Genomic DNA, 24,248 nt, shown 5'->3' with positions numbered 1-24,248 from the left:
CACAGAACAAAATGTGCAGCAGAAGTTAGAAACAAAGCGGCAGAGGATGTGATAGAGAAGGCGGGCTGTAAAAAAGAGGAGGAGCACGGGGCGGTGGGAACGCTGGGTAGCTGGGTAGCTGGACATCCAGGAAAATAATGTTCAAATTAGATAAAACAGACTCCGGAGGTGGAGAAAAAGGGCTCTCTGGTATCCAAAGCAGACCCGAGGACATCAACAAGGACAGAGGAGCATGGCCTGACATAAGGAGGATATGGGATGAAGACAGAGAAAAAGAAAGGGAGCAAGAGAGAAGCTGGAGGTGAGAACGAGAGAGAAGGAGAGAGAAAGGGAGATAAATGCCAGGCGCAGTAGGGACTAGTCCCAGAACCTCTGAAACAGGCTATGAAGGATGGCGGTAGCCAGCACTGTAAAGGGCAAGGCTGACCCCTGCACCGTGAACACAGCAGCCCTTGTTACAGAAAAGCAGGGGAGGAGCACAGTATATTCCATGACACAGCATGGAGAGATATAATTTGATGTTGAGCTTGCCATCCCTCGCAGCAGGGGTAGGAAAATGGCTACATACTCTGGAGAAAGAGACAGCAGGATTATTTCTTGGGGGCAATGCGCTGCCTTGAAAGCAAGGCGACACAGAGTTACACAGGGTCAATCCCTGGATCCACGCTTAGAAACCTCTGGCTATTTAGTAACATTATAAATGACCAATTACAATTACCCTGGTGAATGACTATATGAAAAGCCTATTCACAGCTCCATTAGGCGCACAAGGGGACACAATATGGGAACTGGCAGGATATGGCAGAGATAAATTAACCAGTAAAATTCATGATGGTGTGCCATTCAATAACTGTTGTGCACACATGTGGAAAGTATTGAGGACCATCTAACCAGACACATCAGACATGCAGGCCATTTTGGCACACAAAACGAAACCAGACAAAGACCCCGTAAAATATATACAACAGATACAGGAGATGTGGACATTAGAGACACGGCTATCATGTGTTGTGAACATACCCATATTCTATCACATACGGCTCAGAGCCTCCCCACGGATATGCAGATGATGCTGAATAAGGTGGTTGGGATTGAGGCAAAGTGGTGGCGAGAGACAAAGACCAACATAGTACACTTTTGTAAGAGAGTGAGAGGTGAAATTGATGCAAAAGAAATCAGCAAAAATATCCATGGAAGGACCGGTACTTACAAAGATTTATCCTGGACAGCTTGAAGTAGCCCCCACCCAAACAAGTGGGGTTTCCCACTTGTGGCATGTCACCGGGAAGATTATACACACAGCAAAGAGGGTTCCAACAGCAGGGAGGGTTAACCAAACAGGGATTGTATCAGCAACAAGGGTATTATCAACAGGGGCGGGACTAACCACAGATGGGATATTATCAACAGGGCAGAGGATACTCACAGAAGGGGCATGGGGTCTGGATATGAAGGAGCAGGACCCAGATTTGGAGGATTGAGTTTTCTATTTGGGCAAAGGGGACAATTTGCATGGATGCACCCATAGGACAACAGCAGTAGTATGGCCCAGGTATATGTTCAACCCATACATCCACAGATGCAACCCACACTACCACAGAGGCATCCACTGCATGCACAGATGTCACCACAGCAGGTGAAGGTGCCCATCAACAGACAATGTAACATGCACGCCCCGTAGTTGCCCAGCCACCACAGGCAAACACCCAGCAGCAGGCGTCAGTACCACAGAACGCCTTACAGGCTCAGGTTCAAATTTATAACCATGTATACAGTACATTGTTAGCCCAAAACACAGTACCACACTGCACAGGGTGACTATTCTTGGAGGTAACCCAATGAGGACATTTGTGCGCCCAATACATTCAGAAATCAAACAAGAAATCCAAGGTAGCAGAGAAAATTGGCCAAAAAGATTTCTCATTTTTGGTTGATACAGGAGCCAACAAATCCTGCATTAAGGAGGGAGTCTTTTCCCAGTCAGACAAAGTAATGGACACACACGGATTGTATGGGGGCTGTGGTAACGGTTCCTCACAGATGGGTTGCCGCTCACAATAGACACACAGCAAATAATAGTGACCCTCAAAATACACCCCCATCAACATATTAGAGGGAACATAATTAGTAAACTAAATACAACCATTTCATTTTCAGAGACACGCATTGCATGCTCGATGCCCAGCATTTTTTATGAGTGGGTCGCAGTCATCATACAATCATTTTGCACACACAGCACTTTGGGTGGGGCACTGCGCCATGCTGCAGTATTTCTCTAAGGGATACAAGTATTGTTAGGGTGTGTACCCAGAATGAAAGCCAAAGTATTTTGATTGGCCACAGAATTCATATTCAGACCTGCAGTACACAAATACATGGCACCCCAATTGACACTCACTATAAACATAGAAGCAGCACTCACAAGAAAGGACATGATAATATTTTACAGTGCAAACAGAGATGGTACAGAGTGGCGCTCTCTGCTATACATTGACCCGACATTAGGATTGACAGACCTGACAGATGAACAACAGTTTTCAGAGGATGAAGTGGAGGGGGTTGATGGTATTCAAGATGTGCATCCATTGTCAGATTAACATTGAGAAGATACAGGTACCCCAGAGTATGCAGATAGTGAGAACGGTATCAACTCACTTGCGGAATGATTTGAAAAAAGAACCAGAAGTACAATGGATCAGTGGGCACCATGATGCAGGGTTGTTGAAGGGAACAGGGGCTGCCCGCACAAAATTGATGGAAGGGGCACTGCTGCCATAGGTTAAACAATACCTACTATCACTTGAAGCAGACAAGGGAATGAATGACACACTGCGTGCACTATGGCGACAGGGCATATTCTTAACACAAGATTCATCATTTAATCCAGCCATTTACCCTGCCAAGAAATTGAAAAAGAAAGGTGTGGTGAGTCATGCAATATCTCCAACCCCGGAACAACGTAGTGGAAACAGAGTTTCCACTGGTACCAAATCCAGCCACTATATTATCTAACATCCGTACAGAAGCCACGTGCTTCACAGTTATTGATTTAAAGAATGTGTTCTTTTCGATTCCATTGCACACAGATTCACAGTATCTCACTGCATTCACATACCACGGGACCAGGTTCCAAGACACTTGCTTACCACAAGGGAATTGTGAGTTACCCAGTGTGTTCAACAGGGTGATCCAGGTGGACCTAGTCACTTGTAAATTCACAGCGCATTCATCCAGTACAGAAAACATTCAGTTATGCTTCTGACATTACTAGCAGGTAAGGGGTACATCATAGACAAGGAGGCATTGCAGTACTGCCAAAAAGAAGCAGTGCACCTAGGACATATAAAGATAATATCAGTAGGAAGATTGCTCCAGAGAGGGCAGACACAGTACACATTACACCACTTCCACACATGGTCAAGTAGATTCAGCAGTTCCTATGCCTGTACAATTATTGCAGGGCCTAGGTCTTCAATTATTCCACCTTTCCGAAGCCCCTCCATCAGGGATTAAAAGAAGAACTGAAGGTAATAGGCCCCATAAGTTGAAAATATGAAATGATTGACTCAAGGAAGCATTAGCAAATGCACCAGTTTTGGCAACCCCATACTACAATGAAAGATTCTATTTGTTTTCACATCTGATGCAGCAGTGATGAGGACTGTCCTCACTCAAATGAAGCCACAAGGACAAAAGGCCCTGGCCTATTACAGTGGTCTCCTAGAGCCACGTGTGTATGGCCACTTCCCATGCAAATAGGCACATGCCACAGAAACAGTTGCCATCGAGAAATCAGCAACAATAACAATGTGCTGTGCAGTAATGCTCTGTGTGGATAACTCGCGTTTCACGATACAAGAAAAATCAAAGTCCACATCAACAACTCGGAAAGCATCATTGTACGAGGTGATATTGTCCAATCCAGCATTTTAGGTGGTGAGGTGTCAACCCAGAAACATTCATAGCAAAACCAGGGAGGGGAGTATGTGCACAATTGTGTCTGATACATGGACAATCTCGGGGGTGACCCTAGAGTACAGGAAGAGACCATAGAAGGAGGATGCACAGGTTGTCAACATATGGGTGCAGTGGTGGTTTGTCATCATGAAGAAGAATTTCAATTGTGGGCTCAAGTGAGGTTGCCACTGCACTGTTTAGCACAGGCAGCTGAGTTGACAGATCTGATAACAGCTATAGCTGTGTTGCGGGGGCGTGAGGTCAACATTTTCTCATATTTCAGCTATGTCACATCCACGGTGCACTCAGGATATGTCCGATGGAAAAGAAGTCCTACTATTTACAGCAAAAGAAGCAGCATATTTGCCACTACACACAACACTGTTCATGCCCTTTAAAAAGGGTCCAAAGTCCCTTGATGGAATTTCTGCAAAGGCAGCACCGCACACTTGCGGTGCAATTTAATGTCGTAACCATTGTTCAAGTGCAGGAGCAGGTGTTGTGGGAAAAAAAGAGCTGCTCACTGTCACACACGGATGTGGTGTGGAGGCAGAACAGTGAAACCGGTGGTACCCGAAAGGCTGAGCAAAACAGCACTGGATCAGCTGCATTCTCAAAAGAGCATGTTGCTGCAGAGATTACCGAACAATGGTGTGTGCCCAATTTACAAGACAATTGTGTAACATGCCAGAGGTTTACAGCAGGTCACACACTCAAAACTGTTAAGGCAACATTAGCACACGTGCAGGAGCCCTTCCGGCATTGGCATATTGATTATGTTGATATGCAGGATTGATGTAGCTCTTACAGGTACATGCTCATTGTTGACTATCCCTTTTCATGTTGGCTTGAGGCTGACCCATGTGCTCACACAAAAATCCAAACTGTTGGCTTTGCCAAATATTTGACACATTTTTACTCATTCACTGTTTAAACCAAAGTCCACAATTTAGTCCAACCTTTTCATTTATCTCCCCTATTTTGGGTCATTTTTGTAATGTTTCATCCTATCATTTCCATTTGCAGTAGTCTCCATCTCCTTGTTGTGTTCCTTTCTTTATTTACTTCTTTCTTTTTTCTGTTGTCATTGTTTCTTCTCGATTGAAAGAAGGGAGGAGGGGCTGTCTGCTGCAATCCCTGAGTGAGTAACTACATCTGCACCTTGGGTTCTCCAGCACCTGTGACGCAGAGGTTGAGATATTGGACGCTTGTTTCTAACATCAAGTACCCATCACACAAGCGAAGGTTGGGAAAATGGCAGCCTTGAAACCGAAAAGCTATGTGATACCGTGCAAAATGTGCATCCGCTCCAATTTACCACCAACCAAAAAGATGGCACCATCACAAAGGGCCTCATTCCGAGTACGGCGCTAATGGAAAAACGATGGCGGTAAAGTAATTCCGCCATCATTTACCGCCGTGGACTATTCCGACCCTTCACACCGTAATTACCGCCACCGTAAAGTACGACGCCGTAAATAGCGTACCAGTGTCGCGCGCCCGACACACCACGTCGGAAATAACGCCAAGGCGTAAACCAGTGCTGATCCCAAGTAAAGCGGACACGGTAAAAACGGCCTCCACAAGGGCGCAAAGTACCTTAACGCCATGGCGTAATTACCGGCATCGCAGAGAAGGTGTTAACAACCCTGAACAGTGCCAGAAAGAGGAACAGGTGCACCCAATCAGCACAGGTGGAGTCCATAGAGTCAGGCACAGCACAAAAGGAGCACACCCACACACCACACCCCCTCCCACACCAAGATGATACCAATTCTCGCAGCATTCATGGAGCTGGAGGCCCTGCTTGCAAGGCAGCAACGACGACAACATCAACAACAGCAACCACAGCAACCACAGCAACCACAGCCCCCACCACAGAGGATACACAGGAGGAGAAGGAGGCAGAGACAGGGCCAGCATGCCCTACCGGTGCAGCCACAATTACCACGCCGTCAACCCCCAATCCCACGCATCAGACCCACCCCCTTCAACCTCACACCAGAGCAGATACACACCCTGTACCGCCTTGACCGGGACACGATAACCACCATAGTGGCCCTGATACATAACGACATAGTGAGCCTAATAGAAATCAGCACTGCCATCCCCCCTCTACTAAAGGTAGTGTCTGTGCTCCACTTCCTTGCCACAGGGACCTACCAGCATACAGTGGGGCACATGCATGGCATTTCACAGCCCATATTTTCCCGGATACTCAACCAAGTGCTCGATGCCCTCCTCAAGCACAGAAGGGACTACATATGCCTCCCCCGGACTCCCCAGGAGACATATGATACCAAAGCTGCTTTCCATGCACTTGCAGGCATGCCAAATTGCATAGGTGCCATCGACTGCACCCACGTAGAATTGGTGGTGCCCCATGCCATGGAGGTGCCGTATCGCAACCGCAAGCAATATCACTCCATCAACGTCCAGATGGTGTGTAATGCAAGTAAAACCATCACACAATGCAATGCCCGATACCCCGGATCAACTCATGACTCCTTGGTCCTGCGCAACTCTACACTACCACGCTACATGGAGCGACATGCTGAACGACGTACCTGGCTGCTTGGTGAGTAACCGGAATGGGCCATGGCAGTCCATTGGGGCTGTGAGTAGGCTGCCAGCATACTCCACCAGGGTGGTAAAGGGTGGGGTAGAGAGATGCATAAGGTTGGGGCAGTCAACGCCATTGTACGATGTAATGGGGTCACTGTATCCTGGGACATGTGTGCATGGCCAGTGAACACCTGCTGCAATGTCAGATTAGCCCATTTCTCCACCATGATTGCACGAACACTTACCTTCATTCCACTCTCATGCAGGTGATGCTGGCTACCCATTGAAGGCATGGCTCATGACCCCCGTCCGCAACCCACAAAACAGGCACCAGGAGGACTACAATAGATCTCATACCCGTACACGGGTGGTGATAGAGCAGACCTTCGGACTTCTGAAGGCACGATTTCGTTGCCTCAGCCGGTCAGGTGGGGCCCTCATCTACAGCCACGAGAAGGTGTCCAAGATCACCATGGCATGTGCAATGCTGCACAACATGTGCATCCATCGGAACGTGCCACTGCCCCCTGACGTGGGTCTGCTCCCACCAGAGGAGGAGGAGGAGGAGGAGGAGGAGGAGGAGGAAGGAATGGCAGGACAGCATCACGGGGCCGATGCACAGGAGGGACGTCACGTGCGACAAGCATTGATTGACCAATATTTCTGAGTCACAAGTCAGCTGAGGGGGTGAGGATGACAGGACATTGGGCACTGGGTGTGGGGATACGTGTACTACATGCACTGTGAGACATTAAAAGACACATGCACAATGATCAATGTCCACTCTGTTTTCAAGGAAACACCAAACTGTGTATTTTACAATCATGTGAAAACGTGTACAAATAATCCTCCACCTTCCCCCCCCTCCCCCCCAACTCCCACGCACACCCTCACCCCCCTCCCCCCCAACTCCCACGCACACCCTCACCCCCCTCACCCTCCCCCCACAACAGCCCCACAATGGTCCCATCAATACTACATAGGCCACATGTGTGTGGCTTCATAGTCAATGGGCACGCCCCGAGCATGAGGAATCATTTACGCATTGTGCGTTGTGACCTGCGGACCGGGCTGGTCTGCGTGGAGGAGCACTGGGAGGGTGGTTCCTCCTGCTGGGGCTGAGGTCTGGGGGTAGCTGCCTCCAGGGCATCAGCAATCCTGCCGAGCACCTCACAGAGCCGGTTTGTTGATGTAGTGATGACCTCGCCCAGAGCCTGCAGGTCATTGTGATGCACCAACCCTGATTCCCGGTTGTCCCGGAGAAACTCCTCAATCATGGCCGTGAGGTTCTGGGAGTGCACAGCTTCTGCGGCCGTTGTGGGGGATGTGGTTTGCAGGCTCGGTATTGTGCCTGCAGGCCTCTCAGGTGTTGCGCCAGGGGATGTGGGCTGATGTGAGACAGGTGTTGCCCCTTCGCCTGTGAGGCCTGGCCCATCACTCGACCCGGAGTCGCTGTGTGCAACCTGGCTGTATGATGGTGACTCAGGGCTGCAGACGTTGGTCTCCTCCACGTTGACCCCGGAATGGGATGTGGGGCTGTCTGGCACACTAAGGAGGCACATGGCAGCATTCTCCCCTGACATGCTGGATTCCTCAGGGTGCAGCGTGGGGCATGTTTCCTGCGGAACTGCAGCCATGTCCAGGTGCGCGGGTGGGGGTTGTGTACCCTCCATGGGGGTTGCTGGAGCAGGTGGCGTGGAATGGGCCTTATGTCTGCCAGCAGGTATGCGCTGTACCCTGCCCCTGTCCCGGGAGGTACTTGGCCGGGAGCCTTCCTGCTCCTCACTTTCATGTCCGCTACCTGTGGGGGGCAAGAGGGAGAGAGACAGCATGATCAATGATCTGGGGGTCATCATGACTACAAGCCTATGGTAACACATTGGGAGAGCAGCGTCTTGGTGATATTTTGGTTGGTGAGAGAACTTGGCTTGGATGGTAAAAGCATACTGTTGGCGGGGTCAATCATGTTGGCGGAGTACAGTGGTGAGTGACATTGGCCAGCTTTCTGTGTGGAATGGCCAATATGGGTGTCTGCCTTGCACCTGACATCATCCTGGGTCCCACTTGTTACGACATGGTTGCGGGGGGGGGGGGCTACGAAGCAAACATGATGTGACTCTTTGGGCGGCCCTTTGCGGTGAATTAAATTAAGGATGCATGTACTGTTTGGACTCATGGCACTCACCTGCATCAGCGGATGAGGGGTCACCGCAATCCATTTCGCCCACACCTTCGATGGCTTCTGTGCCCATCATCTCTGCACATGTTTCCTCCCAGGGCATCATTTTAATGGGTGAGCCTGGGCCTCCTCCTGTCTCCAGGGCCTGCTGACGGTTTGCTGACATGATGGCCCGCACCCTGAGACGAAGGTCATCCCACCGTTTGCGGCAATGCGTTGTGCTGCGGGGGGTGTTTCCAACGGCGCTCACCCTCTGTGCGACCAACTCCCATATCTCCTTCTTTCTGAGGATGGTGGGCCTACGCATGTCGCCGCAGTATACGATATCTGCATGTTCATGCAGGGTGTCGACCAGGACCTGTAACTCATCCTGGGTGAATTTTTCTTTTCGGATGCGCGCAGCGCCCTTTTTCAGAACTTTTGGCATGATGATCTTCTCTGTTGTATATTTGGTCGATCTGAGTCCTGTATGGAGTCCTGTATGTCCTGTATGGTGAGGATTGCAATGGATTGTGATTTTAAATATGGCCGCCGTGATGCTTCCCGTTCCTGTGCGATGACGTTATTTCCGTTTCCGGTATTTAACGGTGGCCGTAATTTACGGTCAGCGTAACTTACGGTCACCGCTAATTACGGATTCGATCGAAGGCGGTGGTGTTAAATGCGTCTAGGCTTATGGCGGTAAGGGGTTTGACGGGACCTTTTGCGCTATGCCGCAAGGGAGTTTACCGCCATGGCGGAATACTCGTGCACGCGAAGTCGGAATATGGTGGAAATAGCGCCTTCCGACCACATCGTACATGGTATTTACGCCATGGCGGTAATTACTATTACTTACCGCGATACTCGGAATGAGGCCCAAAGAGTTGAGTGGATCCGGTGATCAATCTCCAAGAGAACTGAGGCCTCGTCACATCTACCTGGGCTCTGCAAATATGCCTATGGCCCCAGCCTCTCTACCAGAGGGGTTTCTTTCTCCCAAGACTTCTCTGTAGGTTCCCAGCAACACAATCGCATGAGACCCTTTTCAGAGTCCACCTATGACCACCGGCTTCCTTAATGCAACCTCTAGAAATCATGTTAAGCACAATTTAATTATGTACTCTTGTTTCACTCACAGTCAGGCTAATGCATCTAAAGCTAACCAGCTAGACATGGCCATTATGAGACCAGCTGTGTTCTTGCGCGTGCCTCTAACACCCTAGAGTTCCATTGGCCTTTCAAGGTTACCTTGGCTAGTCTTTGGCCCAACCGCTTGTGAATTATTGAATATGAGTGATAGGTTAATGGTATAGAAACTAAAACAACAGACAGAAACAAGCGCTCCGCCCATCCTTTATCAACCGTGGCATTTTGTTTAGGTTTCTCGTGGGGGAGCTTGGCATGAAGCCAGAAATCTGATTCGTGTGTTTCTTCACTGAAAGAAAAAACGCCTACCCCCCTTCATTTCATTTTGATTCAGGCAGAAAGGCTTGAATCCCCATTGATTGTCACCTGCTATTTACATATGTAAAACGCTGCCTCATTCCACTAGAATGCATAGGGATGCTGGTCGCAAGGGTAGATGGTATTGCCTCTTTTTTCCCCAGCTGGTGTGGTAAAAGGCACAGGATCCTTGGAAGGTTCAGATTCCATGGCTTTCCACTGCCTCAGCTGGCATGAGCCAGCTGTCAGGTGGCCTGGGTCCCATGCGTCATCAGTGGGCCTACAGCAACATGTTGGGGTGGCTTGGGGTCCCCTCATTTCCTGTAAGGGGCTAATGAGGAAACACTCTGGCATTTGCCACCCTCCCGGGTGGCAGAATGCTATTTCCTGTTAAGGGGCTGCAAGTCCCATGATCCTCTAAGGAAAGTCAACTTGGCTAATATCTGCCCCACAAACGCAATGTCCTGTGATTGCCTGCGATTCCAGGCATTGGTAGAAGGGCATGCAGCCTCTGTCAGCTCCCAGCTCCTTCTGCAGCCAGGCCCTTAGCAGAGACCCTTAAACTCCTGCACCATGACGCGCCACAGCAACTCCCAGGAAGCTCCTCCCTTTATAAGCCCTCAAGTCCCATTTGATGACAGGGAGTCAGAGATAAGTACCAGAGCAATGAACACTCTGTATTACTGCATTAGAGGTAATTAGGTAATTATCATTTAAAAATACATACATTTGAGAAATCCTAGCTGCAGTGCCTTAAGTGGCACTGGAAAATTAGGAGGGGCTCGTCAAGGGGGCATGGCCTAACGGCAGAGGGGGCCACCTGCTGCCTCATTAGGCCACACCCCCTTGATGACCGCCGGCTTAAAGGGCTACAGGTACCCCCGCCAGGCAGCCTTTTGTGGCGACCCCCTGGGGCAGAGGGTGTTCATCTCTACATTTATTTGCCAAAGGCTTGCCCGACTGTGGACAGCGCCTCACCTTGGCAGCCTTAGTGTTGGCAGTGCCTCTCACCAGGCTGGAGAGGGACAGCATCACCATTAAGGCTGAAAAGATGAGGCTACTGAAAGCCAAGGACTTTTTTTTCGTAAAGCCTGAAACTCTCGAGAATGAGCGAGAGCTTCAGGCTTTATGAAAAAAAAGGCCTCTGGCTCGAGCGGCCTCACATTTCTTCGATAATGGTGCTACTGGCCCACGGGCATCTCTTGCTTGAAGGGATGCCTCACAGGTGCGGTGCACCCATTATGGATTATTATTTTCGGAAGCCTTAAGCTCTCGCCCAGGTGTTTAGAAAAAAAATGCCTTGTTCAGTTGCAGCCGGTGCTGCCAGGGGAGATTAGTGAACCCTGGCAGGGCCCCGCCTCAGAACCAGATTTCTGAGCATGCCGGGACTTGCCGGGGCCAGGCCTGGCCCACTTAAAAGCCCTGCCTAGAAGAATTTTGGAACAGACAGTCTTAGCTAAGTGATTACCTACATAAGTGTTCTTGTGCACATTATGTAAATACTGAAATCTGTCTAAGTTCATGTAGTCTCTGAACGTGTTCAGAGGGGTAGCTCAATACCAGGCACTTACTTTGTGTTTTCTTTTAGCCCCCCCTAAAGACAGAAGACGACAGAAGACACCAAGACAAGCTTAAGAGACTGATCGCATGTGTAACAATAACACATCTTGGTATAACTAGTATCTGTGTGTCAATGACACAGCTGGGCAGAACTGATATGCGTGTGGCAGTAACACCTTTCTCGTGTGAATACAACTCATATGAAGGCAACAACATGTGAGTGTGTGCAAGTGAGGTACAAGGAAAAGCTACAAATGAATGATTGCTCGTGTTTCTAAACAATCCCCCTCTACCCCCTACCCATCCAACATACTTACCTTAACCCCCTTCCTGATTACCCAAACTCCACCAACCCCATCCAAAACATCTTTCTAACTCTCATACTGCCATACGATTACGATTGGTTATTTATAATGCGCCTAATACTGGGAGGTTTCTAAGCGCGGACCCGGGGATCGAACCTGTGTTGCTTCCAGCGCGTTGCCCCTGAGCTATCCTCCCGAGGCACATAGGCAACGTTAAGCACGTAATCAAGTGACCCTTGCCAACCAAGATGGAAGATTCGCATCCTGGCAGCTCCTGTGGTTGCGTTGATGATGTGAAAGCAGTTAAACTGACATTAATTAGGGCGGCGCAAGTGGCCAAAAACGTGCGAATCGCAGTGGAATAGCGAAAATCGCAGTGCAAGTGCGAAAATCGCACGAAAAGCAGCGCATATCGATTCATGGAAGGCCGTGCGCGAGAAAACCTTCGGACGTGCGATAAAAAAGTGCGCGGCGCATGTTAGCGCACAGGCCATCTAACTGCGTGCGCCAGGTCACAGCGAAAATCGCACAGGCCACAGCGAAAATCGCACATAGCGCGGCGCACGCAACAAAAGTAGGCGGAACACGGGGCGTAACACTCGGAATGGGGAACAACTTGCCAAAATGTGGGCGTCACGGGGGAAGTACAAGGTACAAGTGCGCGGAACGCCCACACGCTCGCCTACAACACGTATTCATGGAATAGAATAGGGCAAAAAAGCGCACGCTCAAACCAGCGCACAGGCACAAACACGACCGCCACAAGAAAGCAGGCGGTAGCGTCTCTGCGCCTGTAAGAAATGTGCGCCAAAAGGTGCGCCAAAAAATAGCACCTATATACTGCCATGATGAATGTCCCATACTGTGGCCCTCCAGGACAAATGACGTGCAAAGGGGTACCCACAAACACGGACACCCGCTGACAAAAAATACGTGTGCGTGTATACCGGGGTGCGCGGGAAGTCTCACAATTGGCAGCGCATGTGAATTCCAGGGCTTTGCGGGAAGTTCCACACGCGATTTGTCAGGGTACGTGGATTACAGGGGTTTGCGGGAAGTTCCACACGCGATTTGGCCGGGTACGTGGATTCCAGGGGTGCGCGGGAAGTTCCACACGCGATTTGTCAGGGTACATGGATTTCAGTGGTGCGCGGGAAGTTCCACACGCGATTTGGCCGTGTATGTGGATTTCAGGGGTGCGCGGGAAGTACCACACGCGATTTGGCCGGGTACGTGGATTTCAGGGGTGCGCAGGAAGTTCCACACGCGATTTGTCAGGGTACGTGGATTTCAGGGGTGCGCGGGAAGTTCCACACGCGATTTGGCCGGGTACGTGGATATCAGGGGTGCGCAGGAAGTGCCACACGCGATTACAGCAGGGTACGTGTATTCCAGGGGTGCGCGGGAAGTTCCACACGCAATTGGGCCCGTGCGAGGAGGGTACGCGTATCTCAGGGGTGCGCAGGAAGTGCCACACGCGATTTGTCAGGGTACGTGGATTTCAGTGGTGCGCGGGAAGTTCCACACGCGATTTGGCCGTGTACGTGGATTTCAGGGTGCGCGGGAAGTACCACACGCGATTTGGCCGGGTACGTGGATTTCAGGGGTGCGTGGGAAGTTCCACACGCGATTTGGCCGTGTACGTGGATTTCAGGGTGCGCGGGAAGTACCACACGCGATTTGGCCGGGTACTTGGATTTCAGGGGTGCACGGGAAGTTCCACACGCGATTTGGCCGGGTACGTGGATTCCAGGGGTGCGCGGGAAGTTCCACACGCGATTTGTCAGGGTACATGGATTTCAGTGGTGCGCGGGAAGTTCCACACGCGATTTGGCCGTGTACGTGGATTTCAGGGGTGCGCGGGAAGTACCACACGCGATTTGGCCGGGTACGTGGATTTCAGGGGTGCGCAGGAAGTTCCACACGCGATTTGTCAGGGTACGTGGATTTCAGGGGTGCGCGGGAAGTTCCACACGCGATTTGGCCGGGTACGTGGATATCAGGGGTGCGCAGGAAGTGCCACACGCGATTACAGCAGGGTACGTGTATTCCAGGGGTGCGCGGGAAGTTCCACACGCAATTGGGCCCGTGCGAGGAGGGTACGCGTATCTCAGGGGTGCGCAGGAAGTGCCACACGCGATTTGTCAGGGTACGTGGATTTCAGTGGTGCACGGGAAGTTCCACACGCGATTTGGCCGTGTACGTGGATTTCAGGGTGCGCGGGAAGTACCACACGCGATTTGGCCGGGTACGTGGATTTCAGGGGTGCGCGGGAAGTTCCACACGCGATTTGGCCGTGTACGTGGATTTCAGGGGTGCGCAGGATGTTCCACACGCGATTTGGCCGGGTACGTGGATTTCAGGGGAGCGCAGGAAGTGCCACACGGGATTACAGCAGGGTACGTGTATTCTAGGGGTGCGCGGGAAATTCCACACGCGATTGGGCCCGGGCGAGAAGGGTACGCGTATCTCAGGGGTGCGCAGGAAGTGCCACACGCAATTACAGCAGGGTACGTGTATTCCAGGGGTGCGCGGGAAGTTCCACATGCGATTTGGCCGGGTACGTGGATTTCAGGGGTGCGCGGGAAGTTCCACACGCGATTTGGCCGTGTATGTGGATTTCAAGGGTGCGCGGGAAGTTCCACACGCAATTTGGCCGGGTACGTGGATTTCAGGGGTGCGCGGGAAGTTCCACACGCGATTTGTCAGGGTACGTGGATTTCAGTTGTGCGCGGTAAATTCAACACGCGATTTGGCTGTGTGCTCCCAGGCATTCCCTGTACACCCTCCACGGCCCCTGCAGGCAGCACACACCACAGGGGACTACCCTGCACACCTGCTCATGTCACCCAGCACCCCCACACCCCAGCATCCAGGGGCAGCCTCCACCAGGCCCCCACCCATGTCTCCCACCCACCCCCACCCCCCAGCAGTGCAGGGGCAGCCCCCAGCAGGCCCCCACAAATGTCCCCCACCCACCCCCACCCCCCAGCCACCAGGGGCAGCCTCCACCAGGCCCCCACTCATGTCTCCCACCACCCCCACCCCCCAGCAGTGCAGGGGCACCCTCCACCAGGCCCCCACTCATGTCTCCCACCACCCCAACCCCCCAGCAGTGCAGGGGCACCCTCCACCAGGACCCCACTCATGTCTCCCACCACCCCCACCCCCCAGCAGTGCAGGGGCAGCCCCCACCAGGCCCCCACTCATGTCCCCCACCCACCCCCACCCCCCAGCAGTGCAGGGGCAGCCTCCACCAGGCCCCCACTCATATCCCCTATCACCCCCACCCCCCAGAAGTGCAGGGGCACCCTCCACCAGGCCCCCACTCATGTCCCCCTGCACCCCCACCCCCCAGCATCCAAGGGCACCCTCCACCAGGCCCCCACTCATGTCCCCTATCACCCCCACCCCCCAGCATCCAGGGGCACCCTCCACCAGGCCCCCACCCATGTCCCCCTGCACCCAGGTCCTCACAATCACCAACCATGTGTGTAATGGTCAGCCTCCACAGCCAAAAGGCCCTATCAAGTAACCCATTCACCCACATGGAAATGAAACTTACATGTTACACCCCCAACGTACATAAAGCAAATAAACCCATGTCTGTCACACACAATGGTTGCAAATGAATTTGAAAACACCCAACATGACATGCATGAAACCAATGAGATGATACCACACAGTGAAGTATGAAAACAAAAATGTATTAAAAAAATATGAATGCAAATGAAATGAAACAAACTACAATGCCAATGAAAAAAAGAAAAGGTGCATGTCCGTCCCAAAAAATGAAAAACACCAAATCCAAAAAAAATGTACTTCAAAGTCACATTAAAAATGAAATCAATCCGACAGAAAAAAATTAAAGTCCAAACACCGTTGCTCCATGGAGAAGAAAAAATAAAATTAAAAAATAAAACAATCCAATGAAGAACTATGTACAAAATATCCAAGGGTCCATGAGCCCAACTGAACAAAGGAAACCTACAAAAAACCCTAACAAAAAAGCAACTATATACAAAAAGTGGAGCTGTGTCCGTCGACTCCAAATCATAAGAATAAACAAATGAAACCTACAACTAAAGTACTATATACAAAGGCGGCGGGCAAGTCCAGCGGCTCACTCCGTAGTGTTCCGGGCCGGGGCATCATCAAACTCCTCGTCTATGTCCCGGAGGCGGTCCTGTTCCATGGCCCCGAGGGTCCGCAGGGACGACGCCATCTGCTCCTCCAATCCCCTGCGGGTTGCCTCGAGGCACTCGGCCCGCCTCAGGGCCCTCCGCATGGAGTTCTCCACCCTGACCATCGTGAGCCGCTCCTCTTCCGCCCGCCGCCGCTCCGCACCTATCTGCTGGCCCAACCGCAGCCACACGGAAGACACTTCCTGTCCTGGGTCCTCCTGCCCTCCGGCCGATGCCTGCCCCTCCGATGTTGATGTCCCCGAGCCATGATGCCTCCCACGTTGACTCTGCTGCTGCCTCCGACGCAACTGCCTCTGCCAGCACGACGGCATCCAGGCTGATGGAATCCACCGACGCCGTCGTGCACATGCCCTGCCTGATGATGCCGGCACATCCTCCATCTGCTGGGGTACAGTTGCTGTGGTGTCCACCCCTGCTTGACCTCCGACTCCCGACTGTGGCAGGGATGGGTTCCCCACCGAGCTGGCTGCATAGGTCAGGGCAGGTCCACAGGGGGCCCTGGTGGCATCTGGGCCGGAAGACGGCAAGGAGAACGACTGGCGTATAGCCTCCACAGAGGAGGAGAGGGCCGCCAGATTGGCCGACACATGCAGGAAACCCCCGAACATGGAAGATCCCAATTGGGCCACGTCGGCATGGTGCTCTTCGTGATGATGTGCGTGCTCCTCCCGGGAAGCAGGCACGTCATCACGAATTGCACCCACGCGCATCGCAACCCCAATCAGGACCTTCTCCATACGGACACGGGTCCCCTCGTCCGCAGGTGGAGGGGAGTCAGGTGACATGGACATCCCCTCTACCTGCGGACGGGCCTGGGACGGGGCAACCCTGCTGGTGCATGGTGGTGCACTCACAGGGTCAGGGACAGCGACATGCACAGGCCCCTCCACGGTGACCTGTGCTGCCTCCTGCCCCTGGCCCTGGACTGCACCACTTGCACCAGCAGGGATGCCCCCACCAGGCCCCATGTGTGCCCCTGTGGCGGCCTCCTCCTCCTCTGTGGAAACCACCAACCTGGATGGCTCCTCACCGTCTTCCACCGTAGCAGGCCCCTGTGGGGGCTCACCCACCCCTTCCGCTGCAGCCGTGGGGGCATCCCCGCCGCCTTGCTCCACAGCGCCGTCTCCGCCCTCTTCTTCACTAGCCGCTGCGTAGAGGGAGACAAAGAACACAAGCATCAGGGTACTGTACAATGGTCCCCTAGACAGGAAGCAATAGCAGATGAGTACCACTGTCAAAGTACACTTCCATCATGTCCCTCCACAACACATGGGTCAGTCCAGGCAAAACACACACAGTAACAGGCATGGTGCATGCCATGGACATTTCCATACATGTCCAATGGACTCTTGAAACATACAATGATATGGAACTCACATGCATCATGGGTCATGCCTATCACATGCACACACTTCACCTCAGTCACATCCATCTGGCCCCATACACCTCAAACACAGCGGATACAAGGGTAACTAGGCTGCATCAGTGAATCTGTGCATTGTCACACACATGTGTCATGCATCCATGGCATGCACAAGTCACAGACACGCAGGTCAGGCACACAGACATGGCTACCATATATGTACCTGCCATCAGCACCCATCCCTCACCCGCACCCATGTCCAGGAACAGAGACTGGCATGCTCTCATGTCTAAAATCTGCATAGGGCTCCCCATGTGGCATTTAAACACATGCAACAACCATGTGGTTCACACATCACTGGTCGCACATGCATTACCATGATGTCCCTGCACACATACATGCATACATGGCCTATGTCACACATACAGGCAAGTATCAGAGAACCAGCACACCGCAACATGCCCTGTCTCACACAGCAATGCTTGGACACTTACCGCTCAACTCCAGACGGGTCTCCCTCTCAAGGATCTGGGCGTGGAGCGCTGGGCGTATGCGTTCCAGGACCCTCATCTGGATGGAACTCATGCGGCCCCGGCCCCCCTCCACGAGGCGCCGGGCCTTCACGAGGGTCCTGGACCTCAAGTACTCCCAGCGCTTCTTGATCTTCTGGACGTCGCGGGTTGCCACCCCCTCCGCATTGATGGCAACCACACAGTCGGCCCAGATCCTCTCCTGTCCTTCCTTGCTGGCGCGGGACGATCCAAAGAGGGCATCATACTGCCCCAGGACATGCTCCACCAGGACACCAACTTCGGTGGCAGTGAAGCTGGTGCCCCTCTGCCCCTCTGCCCCTCTGGCCTGGGGTTGCCACTGGTGGCAGATGTGGAAGTGCCCGACATGGCAACCCCAGAGGCAGGTGTGGGTGGGCAACTGGGTCCTGGGGCTGGGCTGTGGAGCGATGTAATCCCAGTCGGGAGTCTTCAGTTCCAGCAGGGGTGGACACAGCAACTGGACCCCTGCAGATGGCTGATGTGCAGGCACCAAATGGCAGGGCACGGTGGCAGCAGGCAGGCAGGCAGGCAGCAGCAGATGGCACGTGGGAGGCTGTTTAGGGCACTGGGGGGCAGTAATTCGGCCTTCTGGGCAGGAGCGTGGTCTTCCGTGTGTTTTCGCATGGCCAGCTTGATACGGAGTGATTTGGCACGTGAAAATCCTGCAAGTCAGCGTGAAATTCGAGGAAAGGCCCTTAGCGCGTAACGCGTCAGCACGCATACGCGATTCTATTGGACCAAAGTCCCTCAGCGCGTAAGCGCGTCTGTGACGTGACCCGCACGGGTGTTTCCCACACAGCACGTGATGACAGAGCACACGTGGAAAGACTGCACGTCAGAGTGTCATCGCGTGTAATTGGACAGCACGTCAGAGTGTCATCGCGTGTAATTGGACAAAAGTGCGCGTACACGCAATTGGCCTATGTACATGTATATCAGGGGTGCGCGGGCACTTACACACGCAAGTACGTCAACGCACCTGTATCCCGGGGTGCGCGGGAATTTCCACACGCTATTGGACTGGGTACTGGATTTCAGGGGTGCGCGGGTCACACGCTCGCCTACAACACGCGCAACGCATAAATTTGCGCGCTAACAAAATAACAAGCTCAGACCCAGGATGAACATACCGTTCCTAGCAGCAGTGGGCGTGGGCTACCAAAGGAGGAGGAGGAGGATAGTCAGGGCCAGAATATTCACACCCAGAGCCAGCCTTTTCGGGATGCCTGATGACCAGGTGTATGGGAGGTACAGGTTTCCACCACACATAATACTGGACCTGGTGAGTGAGTGGGAGGATGACCTCACATCACCCAACCTGTGCTCCCAAGCACTCAGCCCCTTGGAGAAGGTCCTCAATGTACTGCACTTCTTAGCCACTGGATCATTTCAGCGGACAAGTGCCATAGTGGGTGGGGTATCACAGGCCACCCAGTCACGCTCCCTACACCAGGTCTTGAACATCATCACTGCACGCCCACCAGTCCGCAGCCACATATACCTGCCCAGAACACCTGCAGAAAGGCATGCTGCCGCCCTGGATTTTTACAGTGTGGCACGATTCCCCAAAGTGCTAGGTGCCATCGACTGCACCCATGTGGCTCTACGTCCCCCCAGGGCATCAGAGCACATCTATAGGAACCGCAAGCACTGGCATTCCATCAACGTGCAGGTAGTATGTAATGCCAAGGGAATCATCACCTGAGTATATGCCAACTATCCCGGGTCCACCCACGACAGCTTCATTTACCGAATGTCCACCCTAAGCCGGGACCTAGAAGCTGGGCGGCATGGCGATACATGGCTGCTTGGTGAGTATGAATGCCACTGCACATGCATGCATGTCAGATACTGAGCAAGGTCACAACCCCACCAATGATACCAATCACCACCTCCACAGGGGACAGTGCCTACCCTCTCAGCCCCCACATGATGACGCCAATTCGGAACCCCACCACGCCACCCCAGGTAAGATATAACACAGCCCACATTACAACCCGGGGCATAGTGGAGCGCACATTCGGAGTGCTAAAGTCATGCTTACGCTCCCTTGACCGTTCTGGCGGGCAGCTGTTGTACGCTCCCCCAGTAGTGTGCAGGATCATAGTGGCAGCATGTGTCCTGCACAATGTTGCAACACGCCGGGGCCTGGCCGTGGACATGGTGGTGGCCCCACATCCCCAACCACATGCACAGCCGCTGCGCATGGGAGGGGAAAGGGCACGGGGGAGGCAGCCCATACACAGCTAGTGGCTAATTACTTCACATAGAAATCACACCCCTGTGGAGTGCACACTGCCCTGGCACATTCCATCTGACAATCAATGATGACTCAACCTGACACTGATCCTGAATGTCTGGAGAATCAACTGTGAAAACCATATCAGCCTGAGATTGTTCACCTGGAAGTGTTACAATGTGTGCATCCCTACCCACACAGACACAACCAATGCAGTTTTGTGAAGAAACACATTCAAGCAGCTAAAATGAATACCCACTTGCAAAATGCAACAAGAGGACAGTGCCATGTCAGCCAACCCATCCACAGCACCGCCACACAACACACCGTGCCATGTCATGCTATTTGCAGGTAAACAAAGTAATCCCCACAACATGACACTAGTGTCACAATGTACAGTGTCCCTAATTGAAACTTGCAACACCTGAAATGCTCACAGTAATGCAGGACCAACAACAAACTTGAGCAGGTACTACCATTAACATGACATCACAAATCTAATAAATTAGTAGTCTCACCACCTGGAAATGCCTGCACTCCCACCACTACCAACTGTGCAGTGTTGGCGCCATGTAGAGTTGTAGGTGCACTGCTGCCAACATGGACCCCATCTCCAAACTAGAGGGCCTTGTGTAGACATGAGGAAGGGACCTGCAAATTGGGAGGTAGACACAGATGATGAGTTACACATCAATGCAACATGCAGTGTACAACACAACAGCAATATGCACTAGGAATTTATACACAGTATTGACTAGACTACCCACACATGTAGTGGGAGTCCAATGTCACCATGTACGTCAATGTCACTTGGGCACACCCTTTGCAAGCCCATGGAAACGGGAAGCAGGAGGGGTGTGTGTGACTCAAACCCAAGCATCTGAACCAAATACATGACAAGCCTGCATGTGCCCAGCCACAATGCAGCGTATGCCCACAGGAACCACGGAAGGCAACAAATTGTCCCAAAAAAATTGGGAAAAAAATAATTAAAAATAAAAATAAAAATGAAAATAAAAATAAAAAAAAATAAAAAATGGCCATTGATGGGCCTGAGGGGGTTGGGGAGGCCACCCAGGAGGTCCGAGGACAGGGTGCACACCAAAACCCACCTGTGTGGATCCTGGGAAAGAAAAAACATCTCCATGGGCTAATGGCCCACACGGCTACCCTATTGTGGGAGTATCACTGCTGTCGCTATTATCACCCTGTGCAGCTGCATCCGGAGGTGGTTGCACTATGGGAGGCAGCCCACGCAAGGCCCTAGTCTGCTCCTCCATGGCTGCAAGCATGCGGGTGTGGTAGGTCTCGTTCTGGAGGATGAGTGTGCGGAGGTCCCCATGCAACAACTCACGGGATGCCCGGACCTCCGCCCTCGTTGCCTGCATCTCAGCTGAGAGCGTACGGGTGAGACGCTCCAGCTGCTGTTCTGTCCTTTGGTGTGTTGAAGCCTCAAGCTCAACAAGAGTCGTCCTGAGGTGAAGGAGCTCCTGCCTCAAGGCTTCCCTGTGGACCTGGGACTCTATGGAGATGGCCTCCTGCAGAGTCGCCAGTGCCGCCCGCCTGTCCCTGTTGGACGCCAACATGTCCTCCCTGTGTGACTGGCAGATAGAGTCGGTTGCCTGCTGTAGTCGCTCCATCAGCCTTTCAGGGGGGACAATGGAAGTGGCCACCCTCTCCATGGCCTGAGCCATCATCTCGGATAATGCTGCCTGTTGAGTTGCCATACCGTAAATGGATTGCTCCCATGCGGTATTGCCAGGTGGCGTACGGCCACCACGTCGGCGGGCACCACACCTGTCTGGGGCAAGGCGAACTGCGCCTTGCTGTGCCGGCACTGCCTGAGGCTGCAGGACTGCATTCCCCCTCTGATCTGCTGGCCCAGGAACAGGATCAGATGTCGCGGAGTGTGACCCTGCATCCGTAACCACCAAAGGCGTAGCTGCCAACACTGACATCCCCATTGAGGGTTCTGACCCTGGTGCAGGTGGGTGGGACAGAACAGAATCCCTCCCTGGAACACTCACCTGCGACGGCATGTAGGTCTCATCATCCGAATCAACACCTGAGTACAGCTCGGGGGTGGTGCAGCCAGAGACACCCCTTGAGAGCACGACCTGCAGCACTTGTGGGTTCTCACCCACCACCACACCACGTCCCTCACTGGTGGTTGGTCGGCCCTCGGACCCCTCCTGGGTCTGCACCATCTCCACAACCCCAGCAGTATCAGGTGCGTCTTCCCCTGCAAAGACATAAAAACAAAGAAATGGAAACAGGCATTAGCACCATGGCACACAATGAGGCCTGAGAAGCAAGAGAACCAGTACTTGATTGACACATGTCCCACATGACTAAAACCCTCCCATGCATGCACCCTCACTGCGTATGAAGGGGAGGCAAATGGCACACATTGATGACACCAAGATGGAAGATGAACACATTTTCTGCATGCTGCCTGGCAGTGGCATCACACATTGGCCTGTGATTGCCAGGTGAAACACACATGCCATCACACAGATGGCATGTACCATTGCTATTGAGTGAAGATGGAGAGGAGGGCAGCACCTATTCATTCAGTCCAGTTCCCGCATGTAATAGCTTTTCTAATTCAAACAGGTCAGATTTTTCACCTGGAGCTGCCAGTCCAAAATGGTCCAATTGCACAGGGACATGTGTGAACAAATGATATCCAGGTAACAAAGTCACTCCACTTTACCATAGCCATGTCAGACATGTGACTAGAGGACTGCGAAATGCCTAGTAAAAGTGGTGGAATGCAAACAATCTGTCTGAATGAACAGTGAAAAATAAGCAACAATGTTGTGGCAAGGTGACACTTCAAGGGCAACTGGCGTGCAATTGGGCTAGATGTCTACTGTTGGCAGAAGGGATACTGCTATGGCCAAATGCAGCTGCGCAGGATGTATTGCATGAAGCACATGGCTGACCCATACGACTCAGGCGCTCACACTCTCACCTGGCACACAAACAGAAGCCCTCACACACACACCATGCACATGGATGACACACACATGCATGTGCACTCACCGGACAATGCCTCGTAATCAGGCAGATCTCCCACGCCTTGGATCTGTTCCTCCGTGACGTAGGTCCCAGCGACTGACTCATGTGGAGTGAGTTCCAGGTCTACTACTGGAGACCCACCTCCAGTCACTAGAGTTGCGGCATGACTTGAGGCCAGCTTACTCTTTGCCCTGCGCTTTAGGTCATTCCAGCGCTTATAGCAATCATTGGCTGTGTGCCTCACGATTCCAAGGGTACTTACGATGTCCGCAACGGTCTGCCAGTGTGCCTGGCGTTGTGCAGGTGTGGTCTTGGATCCTGCAACAATGACCATCTCGTTATCATGTGCGGACACATACTCGACAAGTGCATTCAGTTTGTCATCCGTGAAGCTGGGCTTCCTCGACGGGCCGGACTGTGTAGCCGTGTCTGGGGCATCAGCCTGTGCCGGACGAGCACTCTTCCTCTTCCGCTTGGAAGGTGGTGGTGATCCTGAGTGTCCTGCGCCGCTCTGGACACTAGGGGCAGGAGCCCTGGTGGATTCTGTATCAAGAGTGTGGGATTGCACACTCAGCATGGGAGTTGGTGCAGGCATTGGCTCAAGTGTAATGGTGTCAGGGGGAATATCAGCAGGATGGACTAGGACCGACACTGTCCTGGCTGGGTGTGTGAGAGCTGGGGTGGATGGAGCCGCAGCTGCCCCTGCAGCCTCTCCGCCCTGCCTACTTGGGGCAGCAGATGACCTTGCTGCCCCAGATACACGTGGCATGATGACATCAACGTGCACCAGCGCACGTGTCATAGGCCTGCTGACCTGGAAGTCAGCCATGGAGTCAGCCAGGTCTGGTGCCACAATGGGCTGGTCCAACAAGGGC

The sequence above is a fragment of the Ambystoma mexicanum genome, chromosome 5q (genome assembly GCF_040938575.1).
Source record: "Ambystoma mexicanum isolate Mex_15411 chromosome 5q, UKY_AmexF1_1, whole genome shotgun sequence".
Lineage (NCBI taxonomy): Eukaryota > Metazoa > Chordata > Amphibia > Caudata > Ambystomatidae > Ambystoma > Ambystoma mexicanum.
Note: the sequence above shows the minus strand (reverse complement) of the source record.